Below are 21,650 nucleotides of genomic sequence, written 5' to 3'. Positions count from 1 at the left end.
GGGATCTGGGGAATAGGGTGCTATTTGGGACGCAGGGTCCTAGTCAATACAGAGGATCATTGACGGAGGCCTGAGTGAGATTGAGAGTGAGAGAGTGTGTGGGCTAGGATGAACCACACAGTGATCCCACTACCATCCAGGACGGGCACCACAAACACACGCACACACACACACACACACACACACACACACACACACACACACACACACACACACACACACACACACACACACACCACACACAATTTGCCTACAGGACAGGGATGTGGAGGGAGGTTGGGCAGCTGGAGGGCAGTTGGCAGGCCTGTGTTTTTGTGGCCTACCACAGTCTGAGGCTGGGAGCGTTTCCGTGTTGGGCTCTATGTGTGTTTCAGGTGCCTGGGTGTGTGTCACCGTGTAACTTACCCACGCCACCGTGGTGGTCTTGGGAGGTCTTGTATGGTAGCCTTCAGGGCTGGGGTCAATTCAAATTGGAGGCAGTCAATTCAGGAAGTGATTTTTCTTTCAAATTAAACAATTAAAAAACTTTTTAAATAAATAGCTTATACTCCTCAGTTTATTGAGAAGTCATTGAAATGAAAATAGATGTCATTTTTTCTCATTTTGAATTGTTATCTAAGTTCACGTCCTGAATGTACTGCCTTCTATTCCAATTGACTCCAGCCCTGGTAGCCGTGTAAAGGAATGTGTCTGCAATGTGAAAACGACTGTGATACAGGCCTGGCGGCACAATCACTGCCACACTGGTCTGGTAATAATCGTGATTTGAAATGAGAACCATTGATATTGGGAGGAGAGGTGATGACCATGCACCTGTCAGGTATCTGTTGAACTAAACATTTGGTCTTGTATTGTAGTACATCACATGGTCACACTGTGGATGATTGTCATCTCCCATGTGATCAATGAATAACCTACTAGATGTCGAAGACCCAAATCGTTCTGTGATTATGGAAGGCTGCAGGGTGTGTCTTTAACAAGTGAGATACAATCTACCTCTACTGAATGAATCATTTCCAGGTATCTGCAGGCTACTTCTATCCCTTTTACTTTTGAGTTAAAAACAAAAACCTAGACCTACTGACTCCTCTATAGACACACACACACACACACACACACACACACACACACACACACACACACACACACACACACACACACACACACACACACACACACACACACACACACACACACACACACACAGGGTGGTCATGGGTCTGAATCTGGGTCTGTCCGCAGGGCTAAGCTTAGCAAGCTGCGACCCCCTCACCCTAACTTCCTCCATTATAATTACAGGAAGTTAGCTCAGCCAATCAAAGAAGAGTTCCTAGGTGCGTATTAAAAAGCTGCCAGTATTTGACGGTGGGGGGGGGGGGGGGGGGGGTGTTGGTTGCTCTTAGGGAATGCATGAGAGACATTGAGAAGCTGTTGAAGAGGGTGGAACTGTCTTCCAGCCATCTCAGGAAGAATGAATTTGATAACTGTCAGGTTATTGAGGGGTATCTTCGTTCATCCCGTATTGAAGTTTCTACTTTATTGAGTCGTCTGGAGGATTTGAACACAGAGAGTCTGAGTGAATGTGTGGGTCTTGTTACGGAGAGCCAGACAGGGGATGTAGAGACCCTAGCTGCCTGAGCTACAATGTATCAGGGTCTTGACAGAGGAGAGGACAACAGATGGAGAATGGAGGATAACAGGCCTCTTTCAATGGCTTTACCAGCCACAAAAACGGCAGAACGTTCTTTACAATTCCCCTTTGTTCCATCTCTCTCTGCTCTTGACAAGGAGTGTGGCAGTAGTTTTAAGTACAAGGGTGTTTGATAGACTAGATACAGTGCATTTGGAAAGTATTCAGACCCCTTCACTTTTTCCACATTTTATCGTTTTTTTAAGTTTTGAAAGGTTCTCCCATCTCCACAGACAAACTCTGAAACTCTGTCAGAATGACCATCGGGTTCTTGGTCACCTCCCTGACCAATGCCCTTCTTCCCCGATTGCTTAGTTTGACTGGGCGGCCAGCTCTAGGAAGAGTCTTGGTGTTTCCAAACTTCTTACATTTAAGAATGATGAAGGCCACTTTGTTCTTGAGGACCGTCAATGCTGCAGACATTTTTTGGTACCCTTCCCCAGATCTGTGCCTCGACACAATCCTGTCAAGGTGCTCTACGGACAATTCCTTCGACCTCATGGCTTGGTTTTTGCTCTGACATGCACGGTCAACTGTGGGACCTTATATAGACAGGTGTGTGCCTTTTTCCAAATCATGTCCAATCAATTGAATTTACCACAGATGGACTCCAATCAAGTTGTAGAAACATCTCAAGGATGACCAATGGACACAGGATGCACCTGAGCTCAATTTCGAGTCTCATAGCAAAGGGTCTGAATACTTATATAAGTATTGTGTCTAAAAACCTGTTTTCGATTTGTCATTATTTATTTTACCTTTATTAAACTAGGCAAGTCAGTTAATAACAAATTCTTATTTTCAATGACGGCCTAGGAACAGTGAGTAAGGCAGTTAACTCACTGTTCCTGTTCAGGGGCAGAACGACAGATTTTTACCTTGTCAGCTCAAGGATTCGATCTTGCAATCTTCCGGTTACTAGTCCAACGCTCTAACCACTAGGCTACCTCCTGCCACTATTATGGGGTATTGTGTGTAGACTGATGAGGAAAAACATTTATTTAATACATTTTAGCATAAGTCTGTAACAAAGTGGTAGGCCACACAAGCTCACAGAACGAGACCTCTGAGCGCTGAGCGCGTAGCACGTAAAAATCGTTTGTCGTCGGTTGCAACACTCACTACCGAGTTCCAAACTGCTTCGGGAAACAACATCAGCACAATAACTGTTAGTCTGGATCTTCATGAAATGGCTTTCCATGGCAGTGCAGCCGCACACAAGCCTTAGATCACCATGTGCAATGCCAAGCGTTGGCTGGATTGGTGTAAAGCTCGCCGCCATTGGACTCTGGAGCAGTGGAAACGAGGTCCACACAGAAATGGTTTGTCAAGATCTGTGTGGAAGAACTTGACTGGCCTGCACAGAGCCCTGACCTCAACCCCATCGAACACCTTTGGGATGAATTGGAACGCCAACTGTGAGCCAGGCCTAATCGCCCAACATCAGTACCCGACCTCACTAATGCTCTTGTGCCTGAGTGGAAGCAAGTCCCCGCAGCAATTTATTTTATTTTATTTATTTCACTTTTATTTAACCAGGTAGGCAAGTTGAGAACAAGTTCTCATTTACAATTGCGACCTGGCCAAGATAAAGCAAAGCAGTTCGACACATACAACAACACAGAGTTACACATGGAGTTAAACAAACATACAGTCAATAATACAGTAGAAAAATAAGTCTATATACAATGTGAGCAAATGAGGTGAGATAAAGGCAAAAAAGGCCATGGTGGCAAAGTAAATACAATATAGCAAGTAAAACACTTGAATGGTAGATTTGCAGTGGAAGAAAGGGCAAAGTAGAAATAGAAATAATGGGGTGCAAAGGAGCAAAATAAATAAATAAATACAGTAGGGGAAGAGGTAGTTGTATGGACTAAATTATAGATGGGCTATGTACAGTTGCAGTGATCTGTGAGCTGCTCTGACAGCTGGTGCTTAACCTCTCTAAGGTCGGCGGGACGAAATCGTCCCACCTACGTAACAGCCAGTGGAATCCTGTGGCGCGTTATTCAAATACCTTAGAAATGCTATTACTTAAATTTCTCAAACATATGACTATTTTACACCATTGTAAAGACAAGACTCTCGTTAATCTAACCACACTGTCCGATTTCAAAAAGGCTTTACAACGAAAGCAAAACATTAGATTATGTCAGCAGAGTACCCAGCCAGAAATAATCAGACACCCATTTTTCAAGCTAGCATATAATGTCACATAAACCCAAACCACAGCTAAATGCAGCACTAACCTTTGATGATCTTCATCAGATGACACACCTAGGACATTATGTTATACAATACATGCATGTTTTGTTCAATCAAGTTCATATTTATATCAAAAACCAGCTTTTTACATTAGCATGTGACGTTCAGAACTAGCATACCCCCCGCAAACTTCCGGTGAATTTACTAAACATTTACTAAATTACTCACGATAAACGTTCACAAAAAGCATAACAATTATTTTAAGTATTATAGATACAGAACTCCTCTATGCACTCGATATGTCCGATTTTAAAATAGCTTTTCGGTGAAAGCACATTTTGCAATATTCTAAGTAGATAGCCCGGCATCACAGGGCTAGCTATTTAGACACCCAGCAAGTTTAGCACTCACCAAAGTCAGATTTACTATAAGAAAAATGTTATTACCTTTGGTGTTCTTCGTCAGAATGCACTCCCAGGACTTCTACTTCAATAACAAATGTTGGTTTGGTCCCAAATAATCCATAGTTATATCCAAATAGCGGCGTTTTGTTCGTGCGTTCAAGACACTATCCGAAAGGGTAAATAAGGGTTACGCGCACAACGCATTTCGTGACAAAAAAATTCTAAATATTCCATTATCGTACTTTCGAAGCATGTCAACCGCTGTTTAAAATCAATTTTTATGCCATTTTTCTCGTAGAAAAGCGATAATATTCCGACCGGGAATCTGTGTTTAGGTTCAAAGACGATAGAAAATAAAAACATGGGGTCGACTCGTGCACACGCCTCAGCCCATTGTCCTCTGAAAGAGCACTTGCCAAAAGCGCTAATGTGTTTCAGCCTGGGGCTGGAATTACATCATTCAGCTTTTTCCCGCCTTCTGAGAGCCTATGGGAGCCGTAGGAAGTGTCACGTTACAGCAAAGATCCTCAGTCTTCAATAAACAGAGTCAAGAAGCTCAAGGAATGGTCAGACAGGCCACTTCCTGTAAGGAATCTTCTCAGGTTTTTGCCTGCCATATGAGTTCTGTTATACTCACAGACACCATTCAAACAGTTTTAGAAACTTTAGGGTGTTTTCTATCCAAAGCCAATAATTACATGCATATTCTAGTTACTGGGCAGGAGTAGTAACCAGATTAAATCGGGTACGTTTTTTATCCGGCGTGCAAATACTGCCCCCTATCCCCAACAGGCTAAAGCTAGTGAGGGAGATAAGTGTTTCCAGTTTCAGAGATTTTTGTAGTTCGTCCCAGTCATTGGCAGCAGAGAACTGGAAGGAGAGACGGCCAAAGGAGGAATTGGCTTTGGGGGTGACCAGAGAGATATAACTGCTGGAGAGCGTACTACAGGTGGGTGCTGCTATGGTGACCAGTGAGCAGAGATAAGGGGGGACTTTACCTAGCAGTGTCTTGTAGATGACCTGGAGCCAGTGGGTTTGGCGACGAGTATGAAGCGAGGGCCAGCCAACGAGAGAGTACAGGTCGCAGTGGTGGGTAGTATATGGGGCTTTGGTGACAAAACGGATAGCACTGTGATAGACTGCATCCAGTTTATTGAGTAGGGTGTTGGAGGCTATTTTGTAAATGACATCGCCGAAGTCGAGGATCGGTAGGATGGACAGTTTTACGAGGGTATGTTTGGCAGCATGAGTGAAGGATGCTTTGTTGAGAAATAGGAAGCCAATTCTAGATTTAACTTTGGATTGGACATGTTTAATGTGAGTCTGGAAGGAGAGCTTACAGTCTAACCAGACACCTAGGTATTTGTAGTTGTCCACATATTCTAAGTCAGAACCGTCCAGAGTAGTGATGCTGGACGGGCGGGCAGGTGCAGGCAGCGATTGGTTGAAGAGCATGCATTTAGTTTTACTTGTATTTAAGAGCAGTTGGAGGCCACGGAAGGAGAGTTGTATGGCATTGAAGCTCGTCTGGAGGGTTGTTAACACAGTGTCCAAAGAAGGGACAGAAGTATACAGAATGGTGTCGTCTGCGTAGAGGTGGATCAGAGACTCACCAGCAGGAAGAGCGACATCATTGATGTATACAGAGAAAAGAGTTGTCCCAAGAATTGAACCCTGTGGCACCCCCATAGAGGCCCGGACAACAGGCCATCCGATTTGACACATTGAACTCTATCAGAGAAGTAGTTGGTGAACCAGGCGAGGCAATCATTTGAGAAACCAAGGCTATTGAGTCTGCCGATGAGGATGTGGTGATTGACAGAGTCGAACGCCTTGGCCAGGTCAATGAATACGGCAGCACAGTATTGTTTCTTATCGATGGCGGTTACGATAGCGGAGAAGGTGCGGTGGGATTCGAAATGGTCGGTAATCTGTTTGTTGACTTGGCTTTCGAAGACCTTAGAAAGGCAGGGTAGTATAGATATCTGTAGCAGTTTGGGTCAAGAGTGTCCCCTCCTTTGAAGAGGGGGATGACAGCAACTGCTTTCCAATCTTTTGGAATCTCAGACGACACGAAAGAGAGGTTGAACAGGCCATAGGGGTTGCAACAATTTCGGCAGATAATTTTAGAAAGAAAGGGTCCAGATTGTCTAGCCCGGCTGATTTGTAGGGGTCCCGATTTTGCAGCTCTTTCAGAACATCAGCTGACTGGATTTGGGAGAAGGAGAAATGGGGAAGGCTTGGGCGAGTAGCTGTGGGGGGTGCAGTGCTGTTCACCGCGGTAGGGGTAGCCAGGTGGAAAGCATGGCCAGCCGTAGAAAAATGCTTATTGAAATTCTCAATTATAGTGGATTTATCAGAGGTGACAGAGTTTCCTAGCCTCAGTGCAGTGAGCAGCTGGGAGGAGGTGTTCTTATTCGCAATGTACCAACATGTAGTGGAAAGCCTTCCCAGAAGAGTGGAGGCTGTTATAGCAGCAAAGGGAGGACCAAATCCATATTAATGCCCATGATTTTGGAATAAGATGTTCGATGAACAGGTGTCCACATACTTTTGGTCATGTAGTGTAGCTCTCTCGCATGTGTGCACCCACGAGCATGCGCTTTTGCACACACACACTTCAGAGCTCAAGAGCATCTGGTACCAAGGTTTTACAAAGGTATGGCTTTTCCACCCATTACCCATTACCCAATCCCTTTGCTTTCTTTCTGCCAATACTGCAGTTGGCGTTCCTCCCACTCACTGACACTCTGTAGTCCCCATGCACACTCAGACACCTTGAAGGAAAAACAACATATTCCTTTTCCCCTGGAAAACAATGCTCACATCAGTTCACAGACCCAGGGATGCAGGTCTCTGCTTGTGTCTGCACCAGACATTCTCCTCCCTCAGGAGGACTAGGAGACAGGACGTTGGGCAGAGGATAGATGAAGGGGATAGATTCTGTTCTCTTCATATTAACAGAGTTCTGGGTTTCATCATTGGGACAAGGACGTAAAGGACTCACCATCTCCTATGAGAGAACTCTCAGCTTTAGAACAATAGAACAATCACTTTTTTTTAAACTCTGATGTATCTATTCATAGTCCCTCTGAGATTCCTGGAAGGGAGACATCTTTCATATCTGGATATATATGAAGATTAGCTCTTTGGTAAGAGTTCAGTCTAGACCAGTGTGATATCAATAAGACTGTTATATTCATGAGGGGAAAACACATGGTCTCCAGTGAGGTGAGGAGGATGAAGAAGAAGGAAAAAAAGAGGGGGTGGGAGGAAGAAGTGGAGGAGGCCTCGTCTTGTTCCACTTTTTACTAATCCTCTCCTTTCCTTTAGGTTCCAGTTGGTCTTTGATAATTACTGATAATCCACCCAGTCCCCAACATCACTGTGAGGATCTCTCTCTGTCTCTATCTTTCTGTCTCTCTCTGTCTCTCTCTGTGTCTCTCTCTGTGTCTCTCTTTCTCTCTCTGATGAAGGGAGAAGGGAAAGAGCAGGAATGACTTCAGTGTCCTCTTTGCCTGGAAGGTCTTTAACCCTGTGTGAGAAAACAGACATCCTGTTATTAGGGGGAGAAAGAGGAGGATATACAGGAGAATAAGGAAGAGGAGGGGAGAGACAGTGAAAGGGGGTGTAGTTGTTTACTGTCCACTAGGTGCATTGGTTTAAATCCCAGGTGGGGTAATGCCTTGAGCCTGGCTGAAATGAAGTCTGAATCACGTCTGACAATCACCATTTTTGTATACATGGAAAATATACTGTACGATTATGTTAACTTTCTTTACCATCTTTCCCTTTTTCTTCTAGGAGAAGACAGCAGCTGTGACTTTGGAAGGCCATAATGACAGACCGTTGTTCAACCCCTCGTTGTTGGATGGTGAGTCTGTTTTCCATCCTTGAATTTTCTAAATTGTTTATTACTGTACGCTGAGTGTTTGATTGCCCTACACTAGTCTCTTATTGTGTGTGTGTAGCGAGCTCAGTGGCGGCTAGGTTGCCGTGCCCTTCCAGAGAAGTGACTAATTGACTAACCGCTGAGCACATGGATTAGGATGGACGAGAACCCACACTGCAGCTAATAGTCATCTCTGTGTACGTGGCAGAATCAGTCTGGAGTAGACATGGTAACAGAGGCCAATGGATGCTCTATGGATAGTCCTGCTCCACCTGCCAGTCCCAGGGCATGGCTGTTTGTGTGAGAGGCTGATTGTGGTATCACCACGGGGTCTAGTGTGTGTGTGTGTGTGTGTGTGTGTGTGTGTGTGTGTGTGTGTGTGTGTGTGTGTGTGTGTGTGTGTGTGTGTGTGTGTGTGTGTGTGTGAGGGGGGGGGGGGGGGGGGGAGAGAGAGAGACTCTGTGACATGGATCCCTCCGACTGAGTGAGAGAGGAATGTGGGATGGCACACTGTGCCTGCTTACCCCAACCTGGTCACCATGGTGACTGATTAAAAGGTGATGCGTGGAGCTGACAGGTTGACGGTAGCAGCTGATCTTCACTCTACAGGCGTGGGACTGACTCAACCTCACGTCACAGCTGACCTGTGGGCAGGTGAGACGTAAGGGCCACGAGGGCCTGTTCCAGAATTGTCCCCCGTAGCTGATCTGAGGACTGTGAGTGTGAACAGAACAGAAAGTGTGAAGGCCGCACGTCACTTAGTGCGATCGTTCAATATAAAGTGTCTCTGACGTGACCTCTTATACAGTACCTTTTCTCTCCTTGATTTCCACACTGTGACAGAGAGTTGCTGCTGTGGACTTCAGTCAGCGTTACTTAACCACTAAGCAGTGAGACTTGCCGCTACAGGACCCGTCATAAACAACACAGTGTGATGACAACACTGACACCGCTCCAACAGTGGGATCTGATCTGAAGCCAGTGACGAGTCCCCTCCACAGAGGACAATACCTGCTTGTGTTGGTGAGAGGCTGTGGAATGTAGACTCTAACACTGACCTCGTGTCCGGAAATAGGAGAGGATTGTAGTAGTGGAGCGCTGGTTTGGACGGAGAGTAACTCAAACCCGTTAAAGAATGTCAAGAATCTATGTGTTAAAGTTCCCACTGGATCTCTCTCTCTCTACGGCTGGATCCTGGCAAATAAGAGACAGCTGTGTCGGAGGGAGAAAGAAACTGAGAGGAGTCACATTGAGATTGATTGAATTGAATTGAGTGTGCATCCTCTATATGGAAAACATTACTGTATTGTACATGCACGCACACACAGGCGTACACACACACACACACGCACACACACCAAGCTCAGGCAGACATGTAGCAACCAGGATGTTGGTGTGTGTTGATATGCTGTAACTCAGTGGGTTATTAAAGCGGTGCATGGTAGAACCGCTGAGAATTATTTGTGTAATTGTTTTATTTAACCTTTTTAACTTATGATTACACCTGTTTTAAAGTGCAATTGGAGATCTAACAGGTGGCCCTGCTCATTTCTGTTGGTTTAGTGGTCTACTGACTCAGCTCTACTGACTCACCTCTACTGACTCGGCTCTACTGACTCGGCTCTACTGACTCACCTCTACTGACTCGGCTCTACTGACTCGGCTCTACTGACTCGGCTCTACTGACTCGGCTCTACTGACTCGGCTCTACTGACTCGGCTCTACTGACTCGGCTCTACTGACTCGGCTCTACTGACTCGGCTCTACTGACTCAGCTCTACTGACTCAGCTCTGTAGTTATGATACTGGGACTGAGCCTGTGTATAGCTTGCGGTCTCGTGTCTCTTTTTCCTGCGTGTTTCGTTTGTTTTTCCCAATTTATATTATTTTCTTGAATACTGCATTGTTGGGAAAGAGCTCACAATTAAGCATTTCACTGTACTGTTTACACCTGCTGTATCCTGTGCATGTGACAAACATTGAAACTTGAAACTAATACTGTACTCTTATTTAATTGTAACTACACTGGCATGCGGCTTTCATAACGTTCCTTAAGCTTTGCATCCTGTTTTAAGACCTGACTCTCCTTTAGAACACCCCAAACCCTCCCAACCCCATAACCACATACATAAACACACCAAGAGATTTAAATGCCCCACATTTCTTCAAATGTGTACTGTGAGGGTTTTTAGTTGCAATTGATTTCGCCACTCTGAAAACACATCCATCACAGATTATGTTGAATGTCCTTTGAAGAACCAATACCGACTGAGCGACTTTGTTCTAAATTCCCTGGCTACGTCTTGGAGTGTAGTTACAACGAATCCCCACATTCGTCCGCTAACTGCTTTTGACAGCAAGTGCCATTCTGACTGCAAGGAGAGATGGGGAAACAGATTAAATCTATTTCTCTCCCGCTCACGTTGTTCGCCTGCCAAACCCCTCGGTTTTTGATGACAGATTCAAATGGATTTCGCGTGTGCTTTTTACATACATACAGGGCAGAGGGCGATCTGAGCCGTACCTGGACTGGCCACGGTTGTCTGCATGGAAATGTGATGACATCAAAGCTTTGCATGCCGAGCCCTAGGCCTCTACCCCCTCTACTGTGCTGTAGGCCACCCAGAGAGGAGAGGGCACAGGGCCGCCTTTGCATAGATGCTATCTGGGGTCCACCCTCTCTCTTATCCGCGGCTGCTCTGAGTAATCTCTTAATTACAGCTTAAATAACATCCTGGTGAAAAACAATAAAGAATGAAACAGACACAGACCGATGAAGCTAATGGATGTTATTTAGAAATGGTAAAATACCCTAAAAACAATGTGTAACAGACACCTGATAGAGATTGACTGTATGGATGCATATATAGATTAGATCATCTGTGGTGTGTTTTGTTGAGATGTGAGTGTGTGACAAGTGGAGTGTGTGTGCAGTAAGGTGTTCTGGTGGCGTGCAGTGCCACATTCCACTTCACTCTGGACTCTCAACAATGGCTCACAGCTAGCACCGCACTCTATTTGGAACGGGGATGGAAAATGTGCAGCCAGGCAGCTTCCCTTTCGATCAGCCAATTTTAGTATAAATAGGGGAGGGACACATGGGAACACAAACGCACACCAACAAACAAACACACACAGGTTGCACAGGCAGCACTGTGGTAGAATGCCTGGCAGGTTTTTAGCTCACATCGCTGGATTAGAGAGCCAGCCAAAATAGATGACGTCGGCCTCGTGCCGTCAACGTCCCCATATCATCCTCACTCACTGTCAAACCCAGGACACTCTCCTAATAGAATTTTCTGGGGTATCGAATGTTTCAGCATCTGACTAATTCACCTGTACTGTAGTTTGTCTCTGTGCAGCTGTTGGTCCTGTCTGTGAGCCGGACTCTCTGCCGATAATTTTCCTCTGAGGACAGATAGTCATTAAAAAGCTTTTAAAAGTCACACTAGTTTTTGTTGACGATAGAATAGGGTCATGTGGCCGGCTAGCTGTCGTCCCCAGAGAGACTGATCTTCCTGGGAGTGACAGTGGTGGTGGGGAAGCTTGCCCCAACAGACCGGCTCGAGGTGACATGGCTCTTTCTCTGGAGCTCCTTGTCTTTTTGAGCCTCATTGACCATGGAGGCTCTCTCCTACATGTCTATTTCCGGTCTCTCTCATTCTGTCACGACTTCCGCCGAAGTTGGTGCCTCTCCTTGTTCGGGCGGCGGTCGACGTCACCGGCTTTCTAGCTGCCACCGATCTACGTTTCTTTTTCTATGTTGTTTTGTCTTGATTGTACACACCTGGTTCCCATTACGTTATAATTTATTCCCTATTTAACCCTCTGGTTCCCACATGGTTTTGTGCGTGTTTGTTCTAGGCTTAGTGTTCAAGACTTCTGTGAGCTGGTGTGTTTTTTCCCTGCGTGGAAATCATTGTTGTTTCTTTTCGAGTAAAGTACGTCTTTTACTCAGTTCTGTGTCTTGCGCCTGACTCCGTCCTAACCGCTGCACACTGACACTTGACACATTCTCGCCTCTCTCTATAATTATCTCTCTTTTTCTCTCTAGTTCTCGCTCTCTATCCCTCTCTCTCTCCCTCTCTCTCTGTGTGGTGTTTGCCAAGACTGAAGGGGAGGGGAGGGTATAAAGCTTCACAGACATTTATAAAAATAACAGAATAATCCCTAGTCATATTCCTGGAACAGAGATCAGCCTGAACGGATCAACGAAAGAGCAATGCTTCTCCGTTTCTCTCTTTCTTTCGTGTCTCATTCACCCCTTCTCATATTCTACCATGTTTCTACTAATCCTCTGTCCAGCTGTAACAGTGTGCCTCCGTTCTCTCCCTCTCGCTCTCGCTCTCTTGCGCACTCTCTCTCTCTCTCTGTCTGACTGCTGGAATGAGTCTGGCTTCTCTGATGAGTCTTGAGTGCCTAGGTAGAGTATAGAAGGTATCAGGTTACATATGGAGAGTAGCAGCTATTCTGCAACAGACTGGACTGTTATTACAGGTGTGCCAGGCGTAGATACAGCTGTTTATTACTCAGACGTGGCTACATATAATACCATGTATGTCTACAGATTGCTCTAAGTAACTACACTGAACAAAAATATCAACGCAACAGGTAAAGTGTTTGTCCAATGTTTCATGAGCTGAAAGAAAATATTATTTCTCAACTTTTGTGCACACATTTGTTTACATCCCTTTTAGTGAGCATTTCTGCTTTGCCAAGATAATCCATCCACCTGACAGGTGTGGCATATCAAGAAGCTGATTAAATGGCATGATCATTATACAGGTGCATCTTGTGCTGGGAACATTAAAAGGCCACTCTAAAATGTGCTGGTTTGTCACACAACACAATGCCACAGATGTCTCAAGTTTTGAGGGAGTGTGCAATTGGCATGCTGACTGCAGGAATGTCCACCAGAGCGGTTGCCAGATAATTGAATGTTAATTTCTCAACCATAAGCCTCCTCCAACGTCATTTTAGTGAATTTGGCAGTACGTCCATCTGGCCTCACAACCATAGATCATATGTAATCACGCCAGCCCAGGACCTCCACATTTGGTGCGGAATCGTCTTGAGACCAGCCACCCAGACAGCTGATGAAACTGAGAAGTATTTCTGTCTGTAGTAAAGCCCTTTTGTGTGGGAAAACTCATTCTGATTGCCTGGGCCTCCCCAGTGGGTGGGCCTGGCTTCCAAGTGGGTGGGCCTACAGCATTACCACACAGTGTTATCATTACACCATTACCACACAGTGTTATCATTACAGCATTACCACACAGTGTTATCGTTACAGCATTACCACACAGTGCTATCATTACAGCATTACCGCACAGTGTTATCATTACCACATTACCATCACAGCAGCCAGCCTAGTCTCCTCACAACAGCTGAACAGAACAGTCCAGCACCAATACCGTATCTGTTCAGAGAACGTAAAACACTAATCTGGGAATGTAACTTTTTGCTGCGTTTCTATAAACCAAGGAGGCTGGGCTGTGAGGAAGGGGGAGTGTGTGAACAGCTGCTCTACTCCACTGCTCTCCCCTCTCCTCTCCCCTCTTCTCTTCTCTCCCCTCTCCCTCCACCTGTGTTCTGTGGCTCTGGCTGCAGAGCTGTGCTGCTGCAGTAGAGTACAGTAGTACCCTTGTACTTTCCTTAAAGATCAACTTCAATTAATGAGCGCCTCAGTGCTGGGCCTAGGGAGTCTCGCTGGCAGGAAATTGGAGGATAAGCTGCTTTTGTTTCACAGGGCCAATATTTTGTGGCTTTGTTGATTTCCTCATTCTCATTTGAGCTGTACACATGAAAGAACATGCGTGCGCACACACACACACACACACACACACACACACACACACACACACACACACACACACACACACACTTTAAATACTTAATTTGAATCCACAAATCACATTACATCATAAAGGATTCAAACTATTTAAATGTTGTTGACGCATGGACACATAAGGACACAAAACCACCTCCTCCACACAGCTAGGCTGCCTATAATGCCTTACAGAGCAGTACCTAGACCAGTGGTCATGATCGACTTGTCGATCTCCAAGGCAATCCTAGTCAATCACCAAATATTTCTGTAAAGAAAAACTACGATAAACCTTGCGTTCGTACTTTTTTAATTTGTTTTGTGCTGTTGACGATAGGTGCAATAGATTCAGCAGCCCTAGCACACCGGGAAGGCAGAGTGTTCACATTTTTAACGATTTCATGTGTCTGAAGGTAGAACTCTGCCTACCCAGCAAGCCCAGAGAGCAAATCAAGAGCACCTATAGGCCTACCGCTGGCCAATCAGATTGCACAGTTTCCTCAAGCCATAGACTGTAAAAAGAAACCTTGAACGCACAGCAAAGTTGGCAGTGAGAATTCTAAACTTTGAAGACCATGACTAGAGAGAGACTCAAAGAATACAGCCACGCTGTTCTGATATTTTTTTGGTAACTGTCTATTTACCACCACAAACCGATGCTGGCACTAAGACGCACTCAGCGAGCTGTATAAGGCCATAAGTAAACACAAACATGCTCATCCAGAGGTGGCGCTCCTAGTGGCCAGAACTTTAATGCAGGGAAACTTAAATCCGTTTTACCTAACTTCTACCAGCATGTTGCATGTGCAACCAGAGGAGAAAAAAAAACTCTAGACCACTTTTACTCCACACACAGAGACGCATGCAAAGCTCTCCCTCGCCCTCCATTTTACAAATCTGACCATAATTCTATCCTCCTAATTCCTGCTTACAAGCAAAAACTAAAGCAGGAAGTACCAGTGACTCGCTCAATACGGAAGTGGTCAGATGATGCAGATGCTAAGCTACAGGACTGTTTTGCTAGCACAGACTGAAATATGTCATTGAGGAGTATACTACATCAGACACCAGCTTCATCAATAAGTGCATCGATGACGTCGTCCCCACAGTGACTGTACGTACATACCCCTACCAGAAGCCATAGATTACAGGCAACATCAACATCTAAAGGGTAGAGCTGCCACTTTCAAGGAGCGGGACTCTAACCCGGACGCTTATAAGAAATCCCGCTACGCACCACGACGAACCATCAAACGGACAGTGTCAATACAGGCCTAAGATTGAATCCTACTACACCGTCTCCGACACTCATCGGATGTGGTAGCGCTTGCAAACTATTACCTACTACAAAAGGAAGCCCAGCCGCGAGCTGCCCAGTGACACGAGCATACCAGACAAGTTAAATTACTTCTATGCGCGCTGTGAAACAAGCAAGACTGAAGCATTCATGAGAGCATTAGCTGTTCGGGACAACTGTGTGACCACACTCTCCATAGCCAATGTGAGTAAGACCTTTAAACAGATCAACATTCACAAGGCCGCGGGCCAGACAGATTACCAGGACGTGTACTCCGAGCATGCGCTGACCAACTGGAAAGTGTCTTGACTGACATTTTCAACCTCTCCCTGACCCAGTCTGTAATACAAACATGTTTCAAGCAGACCACCATAGTCCCTGTATCCAAAAAACCAATGTAGCCTGCCTAAATGACTACTGACCCGTAGCACTCACATCTGTAACCATGAAGTGCTTTGAAAGGCTGGTCATGGCTCACATCAACACCATCATCCCAGAAACCCTAGACCCACTCCAATTTGCATACCGCCCCAACAGATTCACAGATGACGCAATCTCTATTGGACTCCACACAGCCCTTTCCCACCTGGACATAAGGAACACCTATGTGAGAATACTATTCATTGACTACAGCTCAGCATTCAACATCATAGTGCCTTCAAAGCTCATCACTAAGCTAAGGACCCTGGGACTAAACACCTCCGTCTGCCACTGGATCCTGGACTTCCTGACAGGCCACCCCCAGGTGGTAAGGTTAGGCAACAACACATCCGCCACGTTCATCCTCAACCCTGGGGCCCCACAGGGGTGCGTGCTTTATCCCCTCCTGTACTCCCTGTTCACCCATGACTACGTGGCCAAGCATGACTCCAACACCATCATTTAAGTTTGCAGATGACACAACGTGGTAGGCCTGATCACTGAAAACAACTAGACCGCCTACAGGGATGAGGTCGAAGACCTGGCAGTGTGGTGCCAGAACAACAACCTCTCCCTCAACGTGATCAAGACAAAGGAGATGATTGTGGACTACAGGAAAAGGACGGCCGAGCTCGCCACATTCTCATCAACGGGACTGTAGTGGATCAGGTTGAGAGCTTCAAGTTCCTTGGTGTCCCAATCACCAACAAACTATCATGGTCCAAACACACTAAGACAGCTGTGAAGAGGGCACGACAATGCCTATTCCTCCTCAGCAGACTGAAAATATTTGGCATGGGTCCTCAGATCCTCAAAGTTATACAGCTGCACCATCGAGAGCATTCTGACTGGTTGCATCACCGGCTGGTATGGCAATTGCTCGGCCTCCAACCACAAGGCGCTACAGAGGGTAGTGTGAACGCCCAAGCTTCCTGCCATCCAGGACCTCTATACCAGGCGGTGTCAGAGGAAGGCCCTAAAAATTGCCAAAAACTCCAGCCACCCTAGTCAGACTGTTCTCTCTTGTACCTCACGGCAAACGGTATTGGAGTGCCAAATCTAGGTCCAAGAGGTTTCTTAACAGCTTCTACCCCCAAGCCATAAGACTGCTGCGCAGCTAATCAAATGGCTACACAGACTATTGACATTGACACACCCTTTTTTACGCTGCTGCTGCTCTCTGTTTATTATCGATGCAGTCACTTTACCACTACCTACATGTACATACTGTATTACCTCAATTACCTCGACTAACCTGTACCCACTCACATTGACTCTACCGGTACCCCCTGTATATAGCCTTGTTATTGTTATTTTATTTATTTATTTTTTACTTTAGTTTATTTATTAAATATTTTATAAAACTCTTATTTTTGTTAAAACTGCATTGTTGGTTAAGGGCTTATAAGTAAGCATTTCACTGTAAGGTTGTTGTATTCGGCACATATGACAAATAACATTTGATTTGAAATGATCTATTACCAGTGGGATCATAAACCAATAAATAAAAACATATACAGTTGAAGTCAGACGTTTACATACACCTTGGCCAATTACATTTAAACTCCGTTTTTCACAATTCCTGACATTTAATCCTAGTAAAAAATTCCCTGTCTTAGGTCAGTTAGGATCACCACTTTATTTTTAGAATATGAAATGACAGAATAATAGTAGAGAGAATGATTTATTTCAGCTTTTATTTTTTTCATCACATTCCCAGTGGGTCAGAAGTTTACATACACTCAATTAGTATTTGGTAGCATTGCCTTTAAATTGTTTAACTTGGGTCAAATGTTTTGGGTAACCTTCCACAAGCTTCCCACAATAAATTGGGTGAATTTTGGCTCATTCCTCCTGACAGAGCTGGTGTAACTGAGTCAGGTATGTAGGCCTCCTTGCTCACACACGCTTTTTCAGTTCTGTCCCCACATTTTCTATAGGATTGAGGTCAGGGCTTTGTGATGGCCACTCCAATACCTTGACTTTGTTGTCCTTAAGCCATTTTGTCACAACTTTGGAAGTATGCTTGGGGTCATTGTCAATTTGGAAGACCCATTTGCGACCAAGCTTTACATTCCTGACTGATGTCTTGAGATGTTGCTTCAATATATCCACATAACTTTCTTTCCTCGTGATGCCATCTATTTTGTGAAGTGCACCAGTCCCTCCTGCAGCAAAGCAGCCCCACAACATGATGCTGCCACCCCGCTGTGCTTCACGGTTGGGATGGTGTTCTTCGGCTTGCAAGCCCCCCCCTTTTTCCTCCAAACATAATGATGGTCATTATGGCCAAACAGTTCTATTTTTGTTTCATCAAACCAGAGGACATTTCTCCAAAAAGTATGATCTTTGTCCCCATGTGCAGTTGCAAACCGTAGTCTGGCTTTTTTATGGCCGTTTTTGAGCAGTGGCTTCTTCCTTGCTGAGAGGCCTTTCAGGTTATGTCGATATAGGACTCATTTTACTGTGGATATAGATACTTTTGTGCCTATTTCCTTCCTTGTGCCTATTTCCTTCCTTCTTCACAAGGTCCTTTGCTGTTGTTCTGGGATTGATTTGCACTTTTCGCACCAAAGTACGTTAATCTCTAGGAGACTGAACGCGTCTCCTTCCTGAGTGGTGTGACGGCTGCATCGTCCCATGGTGTTTATACTTGCGTACTATTGTTTGTACAGATGAACATGGTCCCTTCAGGCGTTTGGAAATTGCTTCCAAGGATGAACCAGACTTGTGGAGGTCCACAGTTTTTTTCTGAGGTCTTGGCTGATTTCTTTTGATTTTCCCATGATGTCAAGCAAAGAGGCACTGAGTTTGAAGGCAGGCCTTGAAATACATCCAAAGGTATACCTATTAACTCAAATTATGTCAATTAACCTATCAGAAGCTTCTAAAGCCATGACATTTTCTGGAATTTTCCAAGCTGTTTAAAGGCACAGTCAACTTAGTGTTAGTAACCTTCTGACCCACTGGAATTGTGATACAGTGAATTAATAATGAAATAATCTGTCTGTAAACAATTGCTGGAAAAATTGCTCTTGGCATGCGCAAAGTAGATGTCCTAAACAACTTGCCAAAACTATAGTTTGTTAACAAGAAATTTGTGGAGTGGTTGAAAAACAAGTTTTAATGACTCCAACCTAAGTGTATGTAAACTTCCGACTTCAACTGTATATATTTCAAAATTGTCTGGGAAGAGCAACATTGGCACGGCAATTCAAGCATAACCAATATGCAGTGATAATGTATTGGGCCTATAGCCTACTGCAAAACCTCATTGCTACAGTACTGTTTTTCATTGATTTATGTTGCAAAGGCTTACGTTTTTAGGTCATGTTTTGTGGCAGATCTCGGCTTTCATTTTGACTCCGAAAGTGATCTTGACTCAGAAAAGGTTGGTAACCACTGACCTAGCCAGTTGTTTTGCTCTACTCTTAGGCAGGCCTGCAATCTGAAGGCCACGTACCATAAGTGTCATGACTTCCGCCGAGGAAGGTGGATCGCCTTGTCCGGTGGTCGAGATCACCGGTCTTCTAGCCATCGCCGATCCACCTTTCATTTTCCATTTGTTTTGTCTTGTTTTCCCGCACACCTGGTTTGCATTCCCTCATTACTCGTCTTGCATATAACCCTCTGTTTCCCCCCATGTCTGTGTGTGGAATTGTTATGTGTAAATGTATGTGTACTCCAGGCTGGTTTGCGCCGGGTTATTGCAACCCGTGTGTGGTTAGTTTTCTGAGTGCCATGTTTTGTTCGCCTCAATAAATGGCTCCGTTTGCTACGCATTTATGCTCTCCTGCGCCTGACTTCCCTGCAGCCAGTTACGCACTCCATTACAGAAAGCCTATGTACGTGACCCAGACTGCCAAATATCAATATCGCCAACTTTTATCTGTATCCCAGAGTGTCCAAGCGTTATGCAACAAAAAGGTATTTAAGGAGTTTGTCAGAAAAGGCCTGCTCCATGTATCATTTGAATTAGCAGCCCACTTCCAAAATCTGGGCTAATTGTGGTTGCATGCATGCGCTTTCTCATCCTGCAGTTACAGATAACAACAACTCCCTTCAGAATATGAAGTAGCAGCCTACCTGTTGGCTATTGGTGGTTGTAGCATATCCTTCCCCTCTTAACGTTTAATTCCGTCATTATGAAGTCAGTTAAGATGACACATACCCGAGACCTGTGACAATCATATCAGATCCGACCCAGACCCGTGACATGATTTAGAATTCTGGAACTAAACCTGCTCTGGACCCGAATTGGGTCTTAGGTATTCGGGTACAGGTGGACTCGTGGAGATCTCTACTTCCTCCCTCAGTAAGTCCAGAACGAGGGAGGCTCTGGCTAGCTCTAACTGTCACACCGTCACTGTTGAGCATGTTCAGCAGGTGAGTCGGTCTGGTAGCGCTGTATAGCCACTCAACATTCGGGACACCTAAACCCCCCTCTGTTCAGCTCAGGAAGATAAAGTCACGTCTGGTGTGTTTTTAAGCATAGCCACTTTCTCACTACTTGACATTTTTTGTTATTAATTCCCCTCCTAACCTTCTGTGGGATATGCACATTGGCAAACAGATGTTGAATCTTTGCTAGCGCCACCTCTCTTACAGCGTCTAGCTTCATGACCACAGGCAGAGGGGGAATTCCAATCATATCAAGCCTGGTTGAATACTCATGGACAAGCTCCTCAACTTGCCCCCCCCCCACTCACCAGCAACATTACATTTATGTCCAAGATAGCTGGATGTTTCGTGACGAGAGTACTCCCTGATTGATTGGTTTATTCATTAGTGTATATGTTTGCGGCTTATCAGTCTTTCGTAGAACACCGCACATTTAGTGTCTTTGACTTCCCGACCATTTCAAAAAGTCACCTGTGCGAGAGAGCATGTCTTTGATAACCCGCTCCTCTCTGGAGGAGATCTGAGCGTCATGACCCCTGTACTGGGTTCAGGGGCACACTGGCAAAGCCATTTCAGCCACTGGTTGATGGCTAGGATGAAGTTAACAGCGCTCCATGGGCAACCTGTTTTTATGCCAACCCTGAGTGGCATAAAACACACACACATACAGTACACAAGCACACAGTATTGCCTTTTAGATGTGTCTGCACTCTCTGTGATGTTTCTTCCCCCTCAGGGGGTGTTGAAGTAACTGGGGTCTCAGTGTGACAGTGCACAGGATGGTGGGTGTTCTTTTGTCTTTGAGGCTTGTGTTTGTTTTACTTTTTAAACACATCCCAAATGAAGCAGTAAATGAGCTGGGCTGGACAGCTCCCTGGGACCAGGTCTGAGGGTGAGGAGGAGAGGAGAGTGGGCCGGGCCTGAGGTCCCCAGAAAAGCCTAAAATGTGAAAATGAGTGGAACTCCCAGGGTTTTCAAAACAAGCCCAGAGATTTCATTACACATACCTGGACAACTGAGGGCATGGAAAAAAACACTCCTCACATATGTGTGCATACACGCATACACTCGAACACACACACACTACCGCACATATATGTGCACGTGCGCACACACTCCCCACACCCCTGAGCAGCAGCTGGGCTCAGACTTTTAAAAACCTAAAAATAATAACAACCATGTTAACTAAATACACCAGTGAACTCCCCCCCCCCCCCCCCCCCCCCCTGCCTCTCCCTCTCTCTCCCCCTCTCTCTCGCTCTCTCTCCCCCCCTCCGTCTGCCTCTCCCTCTCTCTCCCCCTCTCCCTCTGCTTCTGCCTCTGCCTCTCCCACTCTCTCTCCTCCTCTCCCTCTGCCTTTCTCTCGCTCTTTCTCCTCTCTCTCTCTTTCTCTCTCTTTCTTCTCTCTTTCTTCTCTCTCTCTCTCTCTCTCTCTCTCTCCCTTTCTCTCTCTCTCTCCCTTTCTCCCTCCCTCTCTCTCAGCATCAGAAAAGTGCAGCGCACTACATCAA

General features: G+C 45.4%; 1 protein-coding gene across 1 annotated transcript in view; it reads left to right on the top strand.

Annotated features, from left to right (window-relative positions):
- The window catches only part of bmpr1bb (bone morphogenetic protein receptor type 1Bb), a 111,670-nt gene that overhangs the window by 6,167 nt on the left and 83,853 nt on the right, over positions 1-21,650 (top strand). The window contains exon 2 of the mRNA XM_014130059.3: positions 8,107-8,176. The gene's annotated coding sequence lies outside the window, so the exon portion shown is untranslated. The remainder of the gene's footprint in view (positions 1-8,106; positions 8,177-21,650) is intronic.

This window comes from Salmo salar, chromosome 01 (genome assembly GCF_965601325.2).
Source record: "Salmo salar chromosome 01, fSalSal1, whole genome shotgun sequence".
Taxonomy (NCBI): domain Eukaryota; kingdom Metazoa; phylum Chordata; class Actinopteri; order Salmoniformes; family Salmonidae; genus Salmo; species Salmo salar.
Note: the sequence above shows the minus strand (reverse complement) of the source record. Positions and strands in the feature narration are given on the sequence as shown.